Source organism: Pseudophryne corroboree, chromosome 5 (genome assembly GCF_028390025.1).
Source record: "Pseudophryne corroboree isolate aPseCor3 chromosome 5, aPseCor3.hap2, whole genome shotgun sequence".
Lineage (NCBI taxonomy): Eukaryota > Metazoa > Chordata > Amphibia > Anura > Myobatrachidae > Pseudophryne > Pseudophryne corroboree.
In genome coordinates, this window is record NC_086448.1 from 330,239,375 (window position 1) to 330,260,836 (window position 21,462).

Consider the following 21,462-nt stretch of genomic DNA (forward strand, 5'->3'; position numbering starts at 1 on the left):
CAATAAATTCGGTTTCATAACTTCTTCCTATGGCTGATTTCTGAAAAGCTCTTTTTCACTGCAGTTCATCATGAGACAAAATAATTTGCTTTTTGGTATTCCATTCAACCAATGTGGGTGATGATTGCTGTTCTGAGGGAAATAACTATTACAATCTGTCGGTTTACTGTAGCTTTCCATAAGAATTTCAATATTTTTAATGTAAATACTCAAGTCAAGAAAGTTGATGGTATTTTGACTTACTGTATATCAAATTTCAGACCAATATTCTTATTGTTGTTATGTAGATTCTCAAAGAAGGCTTTTACACTTGATTCCTTTACTTTCCATATAAAGATGACATTGTCAATGAATCTGTACTACATTACCAAGTCCGCACCCACTCCCCATACCACATCCTGCTCCCACCAGGACATGAATAGGTTAGCATATGCAGGTGTGAACTTGGTGCCCATTGCTGTCCCAACTTTTTGAAGGCAGTATTCACCATCATAAAAGAATAAATTGTTATTCAATATAAAGTATTTTACCATCAGTAATTAATTCAATCTTATCTTCAGTCATGTCTGTCTGTAATAAGTGCCACTTTATGGCCTCTATCCCATCTCTATAGTCAGTGATTATGTAAAGGGTTGTGACGTCCGCTGTCACTAAATATCTTTTGATACCTCTATATTGTTTTTATTTATTGATTATGTCAAGTGTATCTTTCAGATACGACCATTTATTTTAAACTAATGGTTGAAGGAAATGATTAATCATCTCTGACTGATTGGTGGTGATTCTTCCCATTCTTGCATATATAGGTCACCCTTATGGGCAGTAGGAGTTTAATGTATTTTTGGCAGGGTATAGATTGCTGGGGTGTTTGGGTTTTCTACATTTAGATACTCAAATTCATTCTTCATAATCATTCCTTTCTCTAGAAATTTATTCAGGATTTTTTTTCCATTATTCTTGATTCTAATGGTCGTGTCTGCTCTTAGCGTCTGGTAAGTATTGTCTTTATTAAGTTGACCCTCAATCTCTTTAATGTTTTCTTCTATGTCCATCACAGCTACTGCTCCTCCTTTGTCGCAAGGTATTATGACTCTGGATGTATTTTCTTTTAGAGTTTTTATTGCTTGTTTTTCTTTCCTGGTTAGATTTTCAGGTCTTCTCCTTTTTTTTTTCTTTTTTTTCATCTGTTTTAGATCATAATGTCTAATTTTGTGAAACAATCAATCATGCTACCCTTAATATGTGTAGGATTAAATGTGTTTTGTTTTGTTTTTAAAAAGGGGTTGGTCCTTCTACTGGTTCGACTTCAGTTTTTCTTTCCTTGATTTTAAAGAACTTTTTGAGGGTGACTTTCCTCGAAAAGTTATGTACATCTACAAATGTGTTAAAATGATTAATTTCATTTGTAGGGGCAAATTGAATTCCTTTTTAAGGACCCTTTCCTCAGATTCTGTTAGACCCTTTTTCTTGTGTCCTTTTATTAGATATATTGGGTGCATTTGTTTTCTTATATTTTCTTTAGTTTCTTCCCCGCTCTAGTACCCCTTTTGGTAGTTTTTGAATATTTTCTTAATATATTGGCTGATATTTTGGTGGTTGTCGTCTCACTTTCCCTTAATGGGTCAAATCTATTTGACTAAAAAAAATGTTGTCTCAGATCTCTTTTGAATATTCTATTATTCCTTTTACATGATCTGCTTGGGTGAATCCATTCTCCCTTGTCTCTCCTATCGTTTCCATTCTCAAAGTAACTGTAATAATATATCCAATCTTGGTAGTAATTATGATATCAGGGGATAGCATGGGTATCTTTGATTTGAGTTATTCTTTCATCTTTAAATTTTACTTTCTTGTCATTCTTTAGAGTAGGTACACTCTATTTTCCATCTATTAACATTCTCTTGTAGATATATTTAGCACATTTACAGATCAATTAAATAACCAGTTTTCCAAATGAAAAAGATTTCCAGAAATCATACAACCACTGAAACTTAGATCTTCTTAAGTGTCCCACATTTTATAAATTTTATAAGTAGGGAGGTACACTGGCCCAAATCATGGGTTTGGATTTCTATCACCATCATATCTTGGATCTGTATTTGGTTTTGTCAAACAGCCCTTGCAGATTTTGGTTTTGGATCTGTATTTTTTTTTAGAACAATCACAGCTCACAATATTAGTTTCATCAAATTAAGGCTAAAAGGTTGCACCAAGGTAGCTGTATAAGTAAGCTAAGCAACAGAAGTTGGTGACACAAACATGTGTCACTTAAATTTCCAACATGGCACATCTAGGAAACGGAATGGCACTGCAGTGACAGAAGGGTATCAGCATGATCAACTGTGAAAATGTTTTTCTTCTACATAAGAAGACAGTCAGCAATGCTTCAAAACAGTGCATAAAGAAAAGAGATGCAAGATGGAATTGTCCTTGGGCCCTCCCACCCGGGCACTCCCACCCTTATGTTGTATATATTAAACAGGACATGCCCAGTTTAACAAACCAATCACTTCACAGGGACTGCCACTCGTGGCTAAAATGATTGGTTTCTTTGGACCTCCACAAAACAAGTTGCCAATCAGCAGTGAACATTGCTGGCAGTGATCTCAAACTGGCTTTACATTGGCAAGATGGCATCACATCATTATCTGATTCCTCAACCACATCAGTGTGTACATCCTCTTCTTCATACATTATTAATTTATCCACCACTGGAATCCACCATTACAGGTGCCTCTGTATTTTTGGACACGCGGCTGAAAACTCTTTTTGGAGGCGCGGCTGAAAACTCTTTTTGGACGCTGCACACTGGAAGGTGGGCAACTTAAATAAAGCAAAGCCAGTTTGTGCAAAGTCCCCAAAATTGCCTTTTTTTGCAGTAATGAAACGGCCTGTGTGACATGCCTATTTGGATGCTATCACTAAAATAATCATCAACCATTCTTTGAATGGTGACCATATCAGATGGAGTCATGGTAGACTCGTCACTAATTGTAGGCAGTTCTTTTAGGCCCGACCAGATGTCATAAGGTTTTGCTGACTGATCTGCATCACCACCAGTGGGTCTCTTATGAAAATTTAGTTTTTTCCTGGTATCCGCAGTTGCTAGAGAAACTGAAGGAGGAGATGTTGCAGTGTTTGTTCAACAACAGCTCTTTGCACCTCTTCAGATTTGTGTTTGTCAGAAAGAAAGATACAACATATGACTTAAACCTAGGATCAAGTATGATCGCCAAAATATAGTGATCTGATTTCAAGAGATTGACGACACTTGGATCCTGGCAAAGAGAATTAAGGTCTTGATCTACAAGTCTGACATGCTTAGTGTACTTGCTTCATTTCAGCTCCTCCTTTAGTTTTTGCAGCTGCTTTTCTAAGAGTCTAATTTTCTTGAGTTTTTCTAAAAGGTTGTCAGTGTGCCTCTTAGTAAAACCTGTGTTACACAGAAATTAAGCACTATTTCCGATAATGATTGAGGATATTGATGATGAGGGTGTTAGTGGTGGAGACTGCAGGTGCTTGGATCTAACAGAGAGAAGGGAGCTAGGTGATGCTGAACTAGTTGTTACATTTTTAGCCAAAGTTTCTGAATTTGTCATAAACTTTTGATAAATACGCTGCAAATATACTAAGAGGGAGAAGGTCCTTACCTCCACTTACTATGGCCTTACAAATGCTACAGATTTCTTGACAGTTGTTGGACAATTTGGGTAGAAGTAATTCAACACATAAGAAGTGGATATTTTGTCTTTTGCCCAGGCATGACCGTGAGCTTTTTCATACCCTGCACAACAGCTGTTTCCACTGGTGCTTGATTTACACAAATATTCTCATCATCAACGTCATATCCTCCTAACCCTGGGGCAATTCTACAGTAGCATTCTCAATTTCTATGGCAGCATGCTGACTTGTGCTGCTCATCCCCACATTTGCAGAGGGTGCACAAATAGTGGAAAGAGTCTCCTCTTTGAGTACAGTATTGGAAAGATCAGGCTTACACATGGCCCCCCCGTGGACACCCTTAGACTCTCCACAGGGCTTTGTGATGTTTCTTAGCAAACAGTTGATTCCTGTGCCTTAACGAGTTTAATTTTTTTGACATTTCTACAGGGTGAAGGGCTTACATCATCATAAGAGGCAGAACCACCAGACATAAATAAAGTCCAAGGCCTTAGCCTTTGCCACTGCATGTGGTGAATGTCATGTTGACAATTTTATGTTTTCCTGCTTTATTTCATGTGTTTTTTTCTTTACAACTGTATATTGTCGTCTTGATTTAAGATACCTGACTTTTGAACTTGAAGCCTAGTTCAAACTGCATGGAATCACAGGGCTTATAGTAGCACGTGAACAAAAAGGTAAAATACACCAAACAGTGCAAACAAAATAATAGAAATATATATTTTTTTCATTTATTTGTCTGCTTTTGAACTTGCAGCTCAGTTTAAACTGAGTCGAATCACAGGGCTTATAGATGCACATGAACACAGCATAATAGGGGAAAGCGCACTAAACAGTGCAAACAAAACAATATAAATACATAATTTTTCTACTTTTGAACTTGCAGCCCGGATCAAACTGCATGGAATCACAGGGCTTACACATTCACATGAACAAAGTGCACCAAACAGTACAATTTACAGGAGAGTCTAGCACAGCTTACAGCAGCGTGCCCCCTATTCATTGTGACTATATACAGCTCCTTGTGAGTATGGGCACAGCACAGTACTATATAGCAGAGTCTAATGCAACATACAGCCATGTGCCCCCTATATGCAGTGACTTTACACAGCCCCTTGTGAGTTTGGGCACAGCACAGTATATAGCAGAGTCTAGCACAACATACAGCCGCGTGCCCCCTATACACAGTGACTTTACACAGCCCCTTGTGAGTCTCCGCATAGCACAGTATATAGCTGCGTGACCCCTGTACGCAGTGACTACTTTACACAGCCCCTTGTGAGTCTCAGCACAGTATATAGCCGCATGCCCCCTATGCACAGTGACTACTATACACAGCCCCTTGTGAGTTTGGGCACAGCACAGTATATAGCCACGTGCCCTCTATACACAGTGACTACTATACAGAGCCCCTAGTGAGTCTGGACACAGCACAGTACAGTATGCCCCAATAATAAGAAAGTGCATCGCTGTGGCTTTTGAGAAATTGAGCAACATGCCTATTATACACACAGCCCCTACAGCAGAGTATAGCGCAGCTAACTGGAGCATGTACTTGACAGAAATATTGCCATGTCCTAGCCATGGCGCCTTTTATGGATACCAAGTCCCGTGAGAATCCAACACCAGGAGGATGACGTTCGGCCTCATTTTGGATTCCAAAAATGGTGCTGAGATCCGCAGCAGAGGCTTGGATCTCCTTGAAATTGGTATGTTCAGGGTGGGATCTGCATTCTAGAAACCAAACCCCCTCATCTCTATTTATAAGGGGGTTTTTTATATTTATTTTTGTATCTATATACTATAGTGTATATATTGTTTTTGTTTTTTTCACCTAATAGTACATTTTACATGTATTATATACACTGCTTGGTTTCCCCACTGCACATTTTTAGCACTTTTTCAGCAAATTACACTTTCTGTTACTCCACCCCACTACATTCGTACAATATAAATTGTATTACGCTATTGTAACAGTGGCGGAAGTATCATAGACGATATAGTCAGTCACATCTGGGCACCAGTTCTGAAGGGGGCATCCTGACCTTCTCCATTGCCACTTACATTGAGCAGCACTGCTCAGTGGCATCATCTAGACCAGTTCTCTCCAACCTTTAGTGGGGTGTGAGCTACTAAGAGCACTAAAATTTTGGCAACATTAATTTAATGAAAATGAAATAAATGTTTCACAGTAAAACAACAATGTTTTTAATTAATACAGTGATATTATTGCTATGCTCATGATTCATTATGCCACACACCATAATGCCCCTGATATATTATACCACACACCACAATGCCCGTGATACATTATGCCACACACTGTAATGCCTGTGACACATTATGATACCCCTCATAATGCCAGTGATACATTATGCCCCACACCGTAATGCCTGTGACACATTATGCCACACCATAATGCCCATTATACATTATTCCCCAGTAAGGCTTCTTATTACTTTTAAATTACCTGCTCATTGTCAGGGGTCTCATGATCATTGTCAGGGGTTTCATGCTCTGGATTCCATGCTCATTGCCAGAGGTTTCATGCTCTGGGTGTCATGCTTGTGGCCAGGGGTTTCATGCTATGTGTGTCATGCTCGTTGACAGGGGTGTCAGGCTCTGGGTACAATGCTCATCACTGCCAGGCAGTGCACAAACCTCCTGATAGCCCTGCTGCCCATCTCCCACCAAACACTCCCCCATGCCCACCCCCGCTGTTGCCATGTGTGTGTGTCTGTGTGTACATGTGGCTGTGTGTGTGTTTGTGCATATGTGGCTGTGTGTATATATGTGGCTGTGTGTGTGTAGATGTGTGTGCAAATGTGGCTGTGTGTATACAGATGGAGCCACGCTCGCTACAACACAGGCGAGGGAGAGCTTCGTGCCTAGGCACACCGCAGAGCATACACAGAAGCTCCTATTCACTTTAAATGGGGCGTATGAGTTTGCTCCCAGCAGTCCGCCTCGCCGGGGATGACTAGGCACAGACTGAGCCACGATTAGCGTGGCTCCATCTGTATGTGGCAGTGTGTGGATGCATACAGTATGTGGCTGTGTGTGTGTGTGTGTGTGTGTGTGTGTGTGTAGCTGTGTGTTTAAATGTGACTGTATGTTTAACTGTATATGTGAATGTGTGTGTACACTATATGTGCATGTGTGTATATGTGGCTTTCAGTGATATGCGGTAGGGTGAAGCAGGTGAGGCAGAGCCTTTTCTGTCATACTAACGTCTGCACCAGAGTTTTGACTGTATAACATATATGAAAAATACAAAGTATATGTTTTAAATATCTTATTTGCATTATTCTAATATTTTTTATAGCCAAAACTCTGGTGTAAAAAGTCTATGGCAGGTGAGGCCTATCTTTTCCGCACATCGCTGATCAAAACTCACCAAATTTCCAGGAGTTTATACTGCAGCACATGTGTATAATGCCCACATGCACCCTTGGGCTCATATATTGTGTGTAAACCTGGCTCTGGTGCTAGCTAGAGATGAGCGGGTTCGGTTCCTCGGAATCCGAACCCCCCCAAACTTCACGCTTTTTACACGGGTCCGAGGCAGACTCGGATCTTCCCGCCTTGCTCGGCTAACCCGAGCGCGCCCGAACGTCATCATCGCGCTGTCGGATTCTCGCGAGGCTCGTATTCTATCGCGAGACTCGGATTCTATATAAGGAGCCGCGCGTCGCCGCCATTTTTACACGTGCATTGAGATTGATAGGGAGAGGACGTGGCTGGCGTCCTCTCCGTTTAGATAGAGAGTGAGACACTTGATTTACTGGAGCATTAGGAGTACTCAGAGAGTGCAGAGTTTTGCTGATAGTTATACTAGTGGTGACCACCAGTTTTATTTAAATATTTAATATAATCCGTTCTCTGCCTGAAAAAAAACGATACACAGTCACATACCATATCTGTGCTCAGCCTCAGTGTGCTGCATGATAATATCATCTATGTATATCTGACTGTGCTGAGTAGTGCTCACTGCTCACACAGCTTAATTGTGGGGGAGACTGGGGAGCAGTTATAGCAGGAGTACATATTTAACAGTGCACACTTTTGCTGCCAGAGTGCCAGTGTGACTGACCAGCAGTGACCACCAGTATATTGTCTGCCTGAAAAAGTTAAACACTCGTGTGGTGTTTTTTTTTTTTTATTCTATATATAAACGCATTCTGCTGACAGTGTCCAGCAGGTCCATCATTCATTATATTTCTATCTTCTTCATACTAGTAGTTTAGGAGTCTGCAGTGCTGACAGTGTCCAGCAGGTCCGTCATTATACAATATATACCTGTCCTGCAGTAGTGATATATATATATTTTTTATATCATTATCATCCAGTCTATACTAGCAGATGCAGTACGGTAGTCCACGGCTGTAGCTACCTCTGTGTCGGCAGTCGCTCGTCCATAATTGTATACCTACCTGTGGTGGGTTTTTTTTTTTCTATCTTCTTCATACTAGTAGTTTAGGAGTCTGCAGTGCTGACAGTGTCCAGCAGGTCCGTCATTATACAATATATACCTGTCCTGCAGTAGTGATATATATATATTTTTTATATCATTATCATCCAGTCTATACTAGCAGACGCAGTACGGTAGTCCACGGCTGTAGCTACCTCTGTGTCGGCAGTCGCTCGTCCATAATTGTATACCTACCTGTGGTGGGTTTTTTTTTTCTATCTTCTTCATACTAGTAGTTTAGGAGTCTGCAGTGCTGACAGTGTCCAGCAGGTCCGTCATTATACAATATATACCTGTCCTGCAGTAGTGATATATATATATTTTTTATATCATTATCATCCAGTCTATAGCAGACGCAGTACGGTAGTCCACGGCTGTAGCTACCTCTGTGTCGGCAGTCGCTCGTCCATAATTGTATACCTACCTGTGGTGGTTTTTTTTTTCTATCTTCTTCATACTAGTAGTTTAGGAGTCTGCAGTGCTGACAGTGTCCAGCAGGTCCGTCATTATACAATATATACCTGTCCTGCAGTAGTGATATATATATATTTTTTATATCATTATCATCCAGTCTATACTAGCAGACGCAGTACGGTAGTCCACGGCTGTAGCTACCTCTGTGTCGGCAGTCGCTCGTCCATAATTGTATACCTACCTGTGGTGGGTTTTTTTTCTTCTATCTTCTTCATACTAGTAGTTTAGGAGTCTGCAGTGCTGACAGTGTCCAGCAGGTCCGTCATTATACAATATATACCTGTCCTGCAGTAGTGATATATATATATTTTTTATATCATTATCATCCAGTCTATACTAGCAGACGCAGTACGGTAGTCCACGGCTGTAGCTACCTCTGTGTCGGCAGTCGCTCGTCCATAATTGTATACCTACCTGTGGTGGGTTTTTTTTTTCTATCTTCTTCATACTAGTAGTTTAGGAGTCTGCAGTGCTGACAGTGTCCAGCAGGTCCGTCATTATACAATATATACCTGTCCTGCAGTAGTGATATATATATATTTTTTATATCATTATCATCCAGTCTATAGCAGACGCAGTACGGTAGTCCACGGCTGTAGCTACCTCTGTGTCGGCAGTCGCTCGTCCATAATTGTATACCTACCTGTGGTGGTTTTTTTTTTTCTATCTTCTTCATACTAGTAGTTTAGGAGTCTGCAGTGCTGACAGTGTCCAGCAGGTCCGTCATTATACAATATATACCAGTCCTGCAGTAGTGATATATATATATTTTTTATATCATTATCATCCAGTCTATACTAGCAGACGCAGTACGGTAGTCCACGGCTGTAGCTACCTCTGTGTCGGCAGTCACTCGTCCATAATTGTATACCTACCTGTGGTGGTTTTTTTTTTTTCTATCTTCTTCATACTAGTAGTTTAGGAGTCTGCAGTGCTGACAGTGTCCAGCAGGTCCGTCATTATACAATATATATACCTGTCCTGCAGTAGTGATATATATATATTTTTTATATCATTATCATCCAGTCTATACTAGCAGACGCAGTACGGTAGTCCACGGCTGTAGCTACCTCTGTGTCGGCAGTCGCTCGTCCATAATTGTATACCTACCTGTGGTGGTTTTTTTTTTTCTATCTTCTTCATACTAGTAGTTTAGGAGTCTGCAGTGCTGACAGTGTCCAGCAGGTCCGTCATTATACAATATATACCTGTCCTGCAGTAGTGATATATATATATATATTTTTTATATCATTATCATCCAGTCTATACTAGCAGACGCAGTACGGTAGTCCACGGCTGTAGCTACCTCTGTGTCGGCAGTCGCTCGTCCATAATTGTATACCTACCTGTGGTGGTTTTTTTTTTTTCTATCTTCTTCATACTAGTAGTTTAGGAGTCTGCAGTGCTGACAGTGTCCAGCAGGTCCGTCATTATACAATATATACCTGTCCTGCAGTAGTGATATATATATATATTTTTTATATCATTATCATCCAGTCTATACTAGCAGACGCAGTACGGTAGTCCACGGCTGTAGCTACCTCTGTGTCGGCAGTCGCTCGTCCATAATTGTATACCTACCTGTGGTGGGTTTTTTTTTTCTATCTTCTTCATACTAGTAGTTTAGGAGTCTGCAGTGCTGACAGTGTCCAGCAGGTCCGTTATTATACAATATATACCTGTCCTGCAGTAGTGATATATATATATTTTTTATATCATTATCATCCAGTCTATACTAGCAGACGCAGTACGGTAGTCCACGGCTGTAGCTACCTCTGTGTCGGCAGTCGCTCGTCATCCATAAGTATACTAGTATCCATCCATCTCCATTGTTTACCTGAGGTGCCTTTTAGTTGTGCCTATTAAAATATGGAGAACAAAAATGTTGAGGTTCCAAAAATAGGGAAAGATCAAGATCCACTTCCACCTCGTGCTGAAGCTGCTGCCACTAGTCATGGCCGAGACGATGAAATGCCATCAACGTCGTCTGCCAAGGCCGATGCCCAATGTCATAGTACAGAGCATGTAAAATCCAAAACATTAAATATCAGTAAAAAAAGGACTCAAAAATCTAAAATAAAATCGTTGGAGGAGAAGCGTAAACTTGCCAATATGCCATTTACCACACGGAGTGGCAAGGAACGGCTGAGGCCCTGGCCTATGTTCATGGCTAGTGGTTCAGCTTCACATGAGGATGGAAGCACTCAGCCTCTCGCTAGAAAAATGAAAAGACTTAAGCTGGCAAAAGCACAGCAAAGAACTGTGCGTTCTTCGAAATCACAAATCCACAAGGAGAGTCCAATTGTGTCGGTTGCGATGCCTGACCTTCCCAACACTGGACGTGAAGAGCATGCGCCTTCCACCATTTGCACGCCCCCTGCAAGTGCTGGAAGGAGCACCCGCAGTCCAGTTCCTGATAGTCAGATTGAAGATGTCAGTGTTGAAGTACACCAGGATGAGGAGGATATGGGTGTTGCAGGCGCTGGGGAGGAAATTGACCAGGAGGATTCTGATGGTGAGGTGGTTTGTTTAAGTCAGGCACCCGGGGAGACACCTGTTGTCCGTGGGAGGAATATGGCCATTGACATGCCTGGTGAAAATACCAAAAAAATCAGCTCTTCGGTGTGGAAGTATTTAAACAGAAATGCGGACAACATTTGTCAAGCCGTGTGTTGCCTTTGTCAAGCTGTAATAAGTAGGGGTAAGGACGTTAACCACCTCGGAACATCCTCCCTTATACGTCACCTGCAGCGCATTCATCATAAGTCAGTGACAAGTTCAAAAACTTTGGGCGACAGCGGAAGCAGTCCACTGACCAGTAAATCCCTTCCTCTTGTAACCAAGCTCACGCAAACCACCCCACCAACTCCCTCAGTGTCAATTTCCTCCTTCCCCAGGAATGCCAATAGTCCTGCAGGCCATGTCACTGGCAATTCTGACGAGTCCTCTCCTGCCTGGGATTCCTCCGATGCATCCTTGCGTGTAACGCCTACTGCTGCTGGCGCTGCTGTTGTTGCTGCTGGGAGTCGATGGTCATCCCAGAGGGGAAGTCGTAAGACCACTTTTACTACTTCCACCAAGCAATTGACTGTCCAACAGTCCTTTGCGAGGAAGATGAAATATCACAGCAGTCATCCTGCTGCAAAGCGGATAACTGAGGCCTTGGCATCCTTGGCGGTGAGAAACGTGGTTCCGGTATCCATCATTACTGCAGAGCCAACTATAGACTTGTTTGAGGTACTGTGTCCCCGGTACCAAATACCATCTAGGTTCCATTTCTCTAGGCAGGCGATACCGAAAATGTACACAGACCTCAGAAAAAGACTCACCAGTGTCCTAAAAAATGCAGTTGTACCCAATGTCCACTTAACCACGGACATGTGGACAAGTGGAGCAGGGCAGACTCAGGACTATATGACTGTGACAGCCCACTGGGTAGATGTAAGGACTCCCGCCGCAAGAACAGCAGCGGCGGCACCAGTAGCAGCATCTCGCAAACGCCAACTCTTTCATAGGCAGGCTACGCTTTGTATCACCGCTTTCCAGAATACGCACACAGCTAAAAACCTCTTACGGCAACTGAGGAAGATCATCGCAGAATGGCTTACCCCAATTGGACTCTCCTGTGGATTTGTGGCATCGGACAACGCCAGCAATATTGTGTGTGCATTAAATATGGGCAAATTCCATCACGTCCCATGTTTTGCACATACCTTGAATTTGGTGGTGCAGAATTATTTAAAAAACGAGAGGGGCGTGCAAGAGATGCTGTCGGTGGCCAGAAGAATTGCGGGACGCTTTCGGCGTACAGGCACCACATACAGAAGACTGGAGCAACACCAAAAATGCCTGAACCTGCCCTGCCATCATCTGAAGCAAGAAGTGGTAACGAGGTGGAATTCAACCCTCTATATGCTTCAGAGGTTGGAGGAGCAGCAAAAGGCCATTCAAGCCTATACAACTGAGCACGATATAGGAGGTGGAATGCACCTGTCTCAAGCGCAGTGGAAAATGATTTCAACGTTGTGCAAGGTTCTGCAACCTTTTGAACTTGCCACACGTGAAGTCAGTTCAGACACTGCCAGCCTGAGTCAGGTCATTCCCCTCATCAGGCTTTTGCAGAAGAAGCTGGAGACATTGAAGGAGGAGCTAACACAGAGCGATTCCGCTAGGCATGTGGGACTTGTGGATGGAGCCCTTAATTCGCTTAACAAGGATTCACGGGTGGTCAATCTGTTGAAATCAGAGCACTACATTTTGGCCACTGTGCTCGATCCTAGATTTAAAACCTACGTTGTATCTCTCTTTCCGGCAGACACAAGTCTGCAGGGGTTCAAAGAACTGCTGGTGAGAAAATTGTCAAGTCAAGCGGAACGCGACCTGTCAACATCTCCTCCTTCACATTCTCCCGCAACTGGGGGTGCGAGGAAAAGGCTCAGAATTCCGAGCCCACCCGCTGGCGGTGATGCAGGGCAGTCTGGAGCGACTGCTGATGCTGACATCTGGTCCGGACTGAAGGACCTGCCAACGATTATGGACATGTCGTCTACTGTCACTGCATATGATTCTCTCCCCATTGAAAGAATGGTGGAGGATTATATGAGTGACCGCATCCAAGTAGGCACGTCAGACAGTCCGTACGTATACTGGCAGGAAAAAGAGGCAATTTGGAGGCCCTTGCACAAACTGGCTTTATTCTACCTAAGTTGCCCTCCCACAAGTGTGTACTCCGAAAGAGTGTTTAGTGCCGCCGCTCACCTTGTCAGCAATCGGCGTACGAGGTTACTTCCAGAAAATGTGGAGAAGATGATGTTCATTAAAATGAATTATAATCAATTCCTCCATGGAGACATTCACCAGCAGCAATTGCCTCCACAAAGTACACAGGGAGCTGTGATGGTGGATTCCAGTGGGGACAAATTGATAATCTGTGAGGAGGGGGATGTACACGGTGATGAATCGGAGGATGATGATGAGGTGGACATCTTGCCTCTGTAGAGCCAGTTTGTGCAAGGAGAGATTAATTGCTTCTTTTTTGGTGGGGGTCCAAACCAACCAGTCATTTCAGTCACAGTCGTGTGGCAGACCCTGTCACTGAAATGATGGGTTGGTTAAAGTGTGCATGTCCTGTTTATACAACATAAGGGTGGGTGGGAGGGCCCAAGGACAATTCCATCTTGCACCTCTTTTTTCTTTCATTTTTCTTTGCGTCATGTGCTGTTTGGGGAGTGTTTTTTGGAAGGGCCATCCTGCGTGACACTGCAGTGCCACTCCTAGATGGGCCAGGTGTTTGTGTCGGCCACTAGGGTCGCTGAGCTTAGTCACACAGCTACCTCATTGCGCCTCTTTTTTTCTTTGCGTCATGTGCTGTTTGGGGAGTGTTTTTTGGAAGGGCCATCCTGCGTGACACTGCAGTGCCACTCCTAGATGGGCCAGGTGTTTGTGTCGGCCACTTGGGTCGCTGAGCTTAGTCACACAGCTACCTCATTGCGCCTCTTTTTTTCTTTGCGTCATGTGCTGTTTGGGGAGTATTTTTTGGAAGGGCCATCCTGCCTGACACTGCAGTGCCACTTCTAGATGGGCCAGGTGTTTGTGTCGGCCACTAGGGTCGCTGAGCTTACTCACACAGCTACCTCATTGCGCCTCTTTTTTTCTTTGCGTCATGTGCTGTTTGGGGAGTGTTTTTTGGAAGGGCCATCCTGCGTGACACTGCAGTGCCACTCCTAGATGGGCCAGGTGTTTGTGTCGGCCACTAGGGTCGCTTAGCTTACTCACACAGCTACCTCATTGCGCCTCTTTTTTTTCTTCTTTGCGTCATGTGCTGTTTGGGGAGTATTTTTTGGAAGGGCCATCCTGCCTGACACTGCAGTGCCACTCCTAGATGGGCCAGGTGTTTGTGTCGGCCACTTGGGTCGCTGAGCTTAGTCACACAGCTACCTCATTGCGCCTCTTTTTTTCTTTGCGTCATGTGCTGTTTGGGGAGTGTTTTTTGGAAGGGCCATCCTGCGTGACACTGCAGTGCCACTCCTAGATGGGCCAGGTGTTTGTGTCGGCCACTTGGGTCGCTGAGCTTAGTCATCCAGCGACCTCGGTGCAAATTTTAGGACTAAAAATAATATTGTGAGGTGTGACGTGTTCAGAATAGACTGAAAGTGAGTGGAAATTATGGTTATTGAGGTTAATTATACTTTGGGATCAAAATGACCCCCAAATTCTATGATTAAAGCTGTTTTTTAGGGTTTTTTGAAAAAAACACCCGAATCCAAAACACACCCGAATCCAACAAAAAAAATTCGGTGAGGTTTTGCCAAAACGCGTTCGAACCCAAAACACGGCCGCGGAACCGAACCCAAAACCAAAACACAAAACCCGAAAAATTTCCGGTGCACATCTCTAGTGCTAGCCAGTGCCTCCTGAGTCATTTACCTCACCGCACGTCCCTGGTAGCTGTGTGTATGTGCATACTTTATGTGATTGTGTTTGTGTGTATATGTATATGTGGCGTATGTGTCTTTGTGCATGTATACAACAGCTGTAATTACTGGATTCATAGGTTTTGATTGAAACCTCTCACATGCTGATAATCTGATCTAATGTTGTTCTGTGCTAAACTGTGTACTTGGTGTCACTTAGGAACACCTCAGGTGGCAGTTATGTGGCCAGTGTTTTATTTTCCCTGAGTAACTTATCTCTATGCATTACTGATCATTTCTTATAGGCCCTTAATGCAATTTAGTGGTAAAGCACTATAGTACATACATGTGACTGCTTGTGTCTGGCTATATGAACTTGGCAGAAGCTTTTACCAGTGTTTGTGAAATGCCTCAATAATAGTACACACCTACATGGCACTAACCACACCAACATAGCTCTGGTCAGGATGTGGTAAAGTTGTCTGCTGTTGGGATCCCGGCACTCGGAATACCGACACTCATCAGACTGCTGATGCCGGAATCCTGACAGGGTCAGGAGGCTGATGCCAGAATCACAACCACCAGCATTCTGATTCTAAGTATAGTGGGCGGGTTAGGGTTAGAGTCAGGGGGGGATGGGGATGTAGGTTTAGGCGCTACCCGGGGAGTTAAGTTAAGACAAAATGGAGGGGGAGAAATAGGCACCACCGGGGGAAAGGTTAGGTTTAGGCACTTAGGGGGGAGGGTTAGGGCATGGGGAAGGGGGTGTGGGTTAGGGCATCACCAGGTGGAAATTAGGGTTAGACTCTAAGGGGGGAGAATAGGGCTGGCTCGGGGAAGGGAGGGTTAGATGGTAGAGGGGTACATACTTACCTCGACCCTGTCGGGATGCCAGTAGTCAGTATTGCAACTGCCAGCATCCCGTCCAGTGGTCATTCATACTGAACCCCTCTGGTCACAGCTCCTCTGCTTATCACAACAGGCCCTTAATCATTTTCAGCCCCAGGGCCATGAGACCATTAATTCAGCCCTAGCTGCTGGGGTGTTGGTGGTGGAAGTAAGGAGGAAGGAAGCACCATCGTCTATTTTGCCTCTGGCACCTGGTATTATCTTATGCCTCATTGTGGTAATCTTTTATCCATCAAATCAAAACACCTTTCTACCTATATCAGGCATATTAAGGATACTTATCTACTGTAGATTTTTTTTTAGTCTCCTTTGCTGAATTAGGATCTAGATATTAATAAGGATAAAGACACCTAGTATGGTTACATTGGGGGTCATTCCAAGTTGAGCGCTCACTGGCTATTTTTTTGCAGCGCTGCGATCAGATTGTCGCCGCCTATGGGGAAGTGTATTTTCGCTTTGCAAGTGTGCGAACGCTTGTGCAGGCGAGCGGTACAAAAAAGTTTTGTGCAGTTTCTGAGTAGGTTTGAACTTACTCAGCCGCTGCGATCACTTCAGCCTGTCCGGTCCCGGAATTGTCGTCAGACACCCGCCCTGCAAACACTTGGACACGTCTGCGTTTTTCCAACCACTCCCTGAAAATGGTCAGTTGACACCCACAAACGCCTTCTTTCTGTCAATCTTCTTGCGATCGACTGTGCAAATGGATTCTTAGCTAAATCCACCGCACAGCACCGATCCGCTTTGTACCCATACAACGTGCCTGCGCATTGCGGTGCATATGCATGCGCAATTAGCGGAAAATCGCTGCGATGCGAAGAAAATTACCGAGCGAACAACTCGGAATGACCACCTATGTACTTAAATAGCCATTTGTTTGTAGGAAAAGAACACATGAAAAAACAATGCTACAAAAAAGTCAGGAACTTGACATGGACAGTCTACATGAGAGAAATCTCAGTAAATGTAATCTTTCCAATGAAGATGTTTGACCAGGTTAAATTATAGTCAATCCTAGAATTTACAGTAAAATAAATTGTGATAAACACTTTCTAGATTTGATAATGGTGACTACAATAAATACAGTCCTGTATGAAAATAGTACTGCATCAATAATTACCCACTATCTGTAAATGTGTAGTGTTCACATTTTAATATATTAATCTGGCATTTAAATTGTTTCTATTTATGGTTAAATGTTATGTTAGAATTTTCTGGCAGTACATACACAAAAGTTAGGTATTTATCAACCAAAGACCCCACTGGGTTTAATAATAAGTTCAGGTTTCACCTCCAAACTACAGAAATTTCAAAAGGTTGTTTTGACTTTCCAGAATGAACCAAACATACTTTACTGTAAATCTCCATTGGTGTAAAAAAAACTGACCTGATGCAACCATTGCAAACTTGCTGCACAGATACAATACCTAAAATCTGTCCAGCACTGCCCTTTGTATTTAATGGTAGAAAGCACGAGCGTATTTAATGCTAGGAAGCACCAGTAGTAGCAAAGCTGCAACTTGAGAAATCTGGGGGTATATTTTAGAGATGAGCGGGTTCGGTTTCTCTGAATCCGAACCCGCCCGAACTTCATGGTTTTTTTCACGGGTCCGAGCAGACTCGGATCCTCCCGCCTTGCTCGGTTAACCCGAGCGCGCCCGAACGTCATCATGACGCTGTCGGATTCTCGCGAGACTCGGATTCTATATAAGGAGCCGCGCGTCGCCGCCATTTTCACACGTGCATTGAGATTGATAGGGAGAGGACGTGGCTGGCGTCCTCTCCATTTAGATTAGAAGAGAGAGAGAGAGAGAGAGAGATTGACCTGATTTACTGGAGCTTAGGAGTACTGTAGAAGTGTAGAGAGTGCAGAGTTTACTAGTGACTGACCACAGTGACCACCAGACAGTGCAGTTTTATTTAATATATCCGTTCTCTGCCTGAAAAAAACGATACACACAGTGACTCAGTCACATACCATATCTGTGTGCACTGCTCAGCCCAGTGTGCTGCATCATCTATGTATATATATCTGACTGTGCTCAGCTCACACAGCTTATAATTGTGGGGGAGACTGGGGAGCACTGCAGTGCCAGTTATAGGTTATAGCAGGAGCCAGGAGTACATATTATATTAAAATTAAACAGTGCACACTTTTGCTGCAGGAGTGCCACTGCCAGTGTGACTGACCAGTGACCTGACCACACTGACCACCAGTATAGTTAGTAGTATACTATATTGTGATTGCCTGAAAAAGTTAAACACTCGTCGTGTGACTTCACTTGTGTGGTGTTTTTTTTTTTATTCTATAAAAAACTCATTCTGCTGACAGACAGTGTCCAGCAGGTCCGTCATTATATAATATATACCTGTCCGGCTGCAGTAGTGATATATATATATTTTTTATATCATTATTTATCATCCAGTCGCAGCAGACACAGTACGGTAGTCCACGGCTGTAGCTACCTCTGTGTCGGTACTCGGCAGTCCGTCCATAATTGTATACCACCTACCCGTGGTTTTTTTTTCTTTCTTCTTTATACATACATACTACTACATCTCTTTATCAACCAGTCTATATTAGCAGCAGACACAGTACAGTACGGTAGTTCACGGCTGTAGCTACCTCTGTGTCGGCACTTGGCAGTCTGTCCATAATTGTATACCACCTACCCGAGGTTTTTTTTTCTTTCTTCTTTATACATACATACTACTACATCTCTTTATCAACCAGTCTATATTAGCAGCAGACACAGTACAGTACGGTAGTCCACGGCTGTAGCTACCTCTGTGTCGGCACTCGGCAGTCCGTCCATAATTGTATACCACCTACCCGTGGTTTTTTTTTCTTTCTTCTTAATACATACATACTACTACATCTCTTTATCAACCAGTCTATATTAGCAGCAGACACAGTACAGTACGGTAGTTCACGGCTGTAGCTACCTCAGTGTCGGCACTCGGCAGTCCGTCCATAATTGTATACCACCTACCCGTGGTTTTTTTTTCTTTCTTCTTTATACATACATACTACTACATCTCTTTATCAACCAGTCTATATTAGCAGCAGACACAGTACAGTACGGTAGTTCACGGCTGTAGCTACCTCTGTGTCGGCACTCGGCAGTCCGTCCATAATTGTATACCACCTACCCGTGGTTTTTTTTTCTTTCTTCTTTATACATACATACTACTACATCTCTTTATCAACCAGTCTATATTAGCAGCAGACACAGTACAGTACGGTAGTCCACGGCTGTAGCTACCTCTGTGTCGGCACTCGGCAGTCCGTCCATAATTGTATACCACCTACCCGTGGTTTTTTTTTCTTTCTTCTTTATACATACATACTACTACATCTCTTTATCAACCAGTCTATATTAGCAGCAGACACAGTACAGTACGGTAGTCCACGGCTGTAGCTACCTCTGTGTCGGCACTCGGCAGTCCGTCCATAATTGTATACCACCTACCCGTGGTTTTTTTTCTTTCTTCTTTATACATACATACTACTACATCTCTTTATCAACCAGTCTATATTAGCAGCAGACACAGTACAGTACGGTAGTTCACGGCTGTAGCTACCTCTGTGTCGGCACTCGGCAGTCCGTCCATAATTGTATACCACCTACCCGTGGTTTTTTTTTCTTTCTTCTTTATACATACATACTACTACATCTCTTTATCAACCAGTCTATATTAGCAGCAGACACAGTACAGTACGGTAGTCCACGGCTGTAGCTACCTCTGTGTCGGCACTCGGCAGTCCATCCATAATTGTATACCACCTACCCGTGGTTTTTTTTTCTTTCTTCTTTATACATACATACTACTACATCTCTTTATCAACCAGTCTATATTAGCAGCAGACACAGTACAGTACGGTAGTTCACGGCTGTAGCTACCTCTGTGTCGGCACTCGGCAGTCCGTCCATAATTGTATACCACCCACCCGTGGTTTTTTTTTCTTTCTTCTTTATACATACATACTACTACATCTCTTTATCAACCAGTCTATATTAGCAGCAGACACAGTACAGTACGGTAGTCCACGGCTGTAGCTACCTCTGTGTCGGCACTCGGCAGTCCGTCCATAATTGTATACTAGTATCCATCCATCTCCATTGTTTACCTGAGGTGCCTTTTAGTTGTGCCTATTAAAATATGGAGAACAAAAATGTTGAGGTTCCAAAATTAGGGAAAGATCAAGATCCACTTCCACCTCGTGCTGAAGCTGCTGCCACTAGTCATGGCCGAGACGATGAAATGCCAGCAACGTCGTCTGCCAAGGCCGATGCCCAATGTCATAGTACAGAGCATGTCAAATCCAAAACACCAAATATCAGTAAAAAAAGGACTCCAAAACCTAAAATAAAATTGTCGGAGGAGAAGCGTAAACTTGCCAATATGCCATTTACCACACGGAGTGGCAAGGAACGGCTGAGGCCCTGGCCTATGTTCATGGCTAGTGGTTCAGCTTCACATGAGGATGGAGGCACTCAGCCTCTCGCTAGAAAAATGAAAAGACTCAAGCTGGCAAAAGCAGTAGCACCGCAAAGAACTGTGCGTTCTTCGAAATCCCAAATCCACAAGGAGAGTCCAATTGTGTCGGTTGCGATGCCTGACCTTCCCAACACTGGACGTGAAGAGCATGCGCCTTCCACCATTTGCACGCCCCCTGCAAGTGCTGGAAGGAGCACCCGCAGTCCAGTTCCTGATAGTCAGATTGAAGATGTCAGTGTTGAAGTACACCAGGATGAGGAGGATATGGGTGTTGCTGGCGCTGGGGAGGAAATTGACCAGGAGGATTCTGATGGTGAGGTGGTTTGTTTAAGTCAGGCACCCGGGGAGACACCTGTTGTCCGTGGGAGGAATATGGCCGTTGACATGCCTGGTGAAAATACCAAAAAAATCAGCTCTTCGGTGTGGAGGTATTTCAACAGAAATGCGGACAACAGGTGTCAAGCCATGTGTTCCCTTTGTCAAGCTGTAATAAGTAGGGGTAAGGACGTTAACCACCTCGGAACATCCTCCCTTATACGTCACCTGCAGCGCATTCATAATAAGTCAGTGACAAGTTCAAAAACTTTGGGTGACAGCGGAAGCAGTCCACTGACCAGTAAATCACTTCCGCTTGTAACCAAGCTCACGCAAACCACCCCACCAACTCCCTCAGTGTCAATTTCCTCCTTCCCCAGGAATGCCAATAGTCCTGCAGGCCATGTCACTGGCAATTCTGATGATTCCTCTCCTGCCTGGGATTCCTCCGATGCATCCTTGCGTGTAACGCCTACTGCTGCTGGCGCTGCTGTTGTTGCTGCTGGGAGTCGATGGTCATCCCAGAGGGGAAGTCGTAAGACCACTTTTACTACTTCCACCAAGCAATTGACTGTCCAACAGTCCTTTGCGAGGAAGATGAAATATCACAGCAGTCATCCTACTGCAAAGCGGATAACTGAGGCCTTGGCATCCTGGGTGGTGAGAAACGTGGTTCCGGTATCCATCATTACTGCAGAG

At 43.6% G+C, this 21,462-nt stretch overlaps 1 protein-coding gene across 1 annotated transcript in view; it reads right to left on the reverse strand.

The window, feature by feature from the left end:
* Positions 1-21,462, reverse strand: part of NPSR1 (neuropeptide S receptor 1) — a 791,066-nt gene that overhangs the window by 499,256 nt on the left and 270,348 nt on the right. The gene's annotated exons all lie outside the window — the stretch shown is intronic.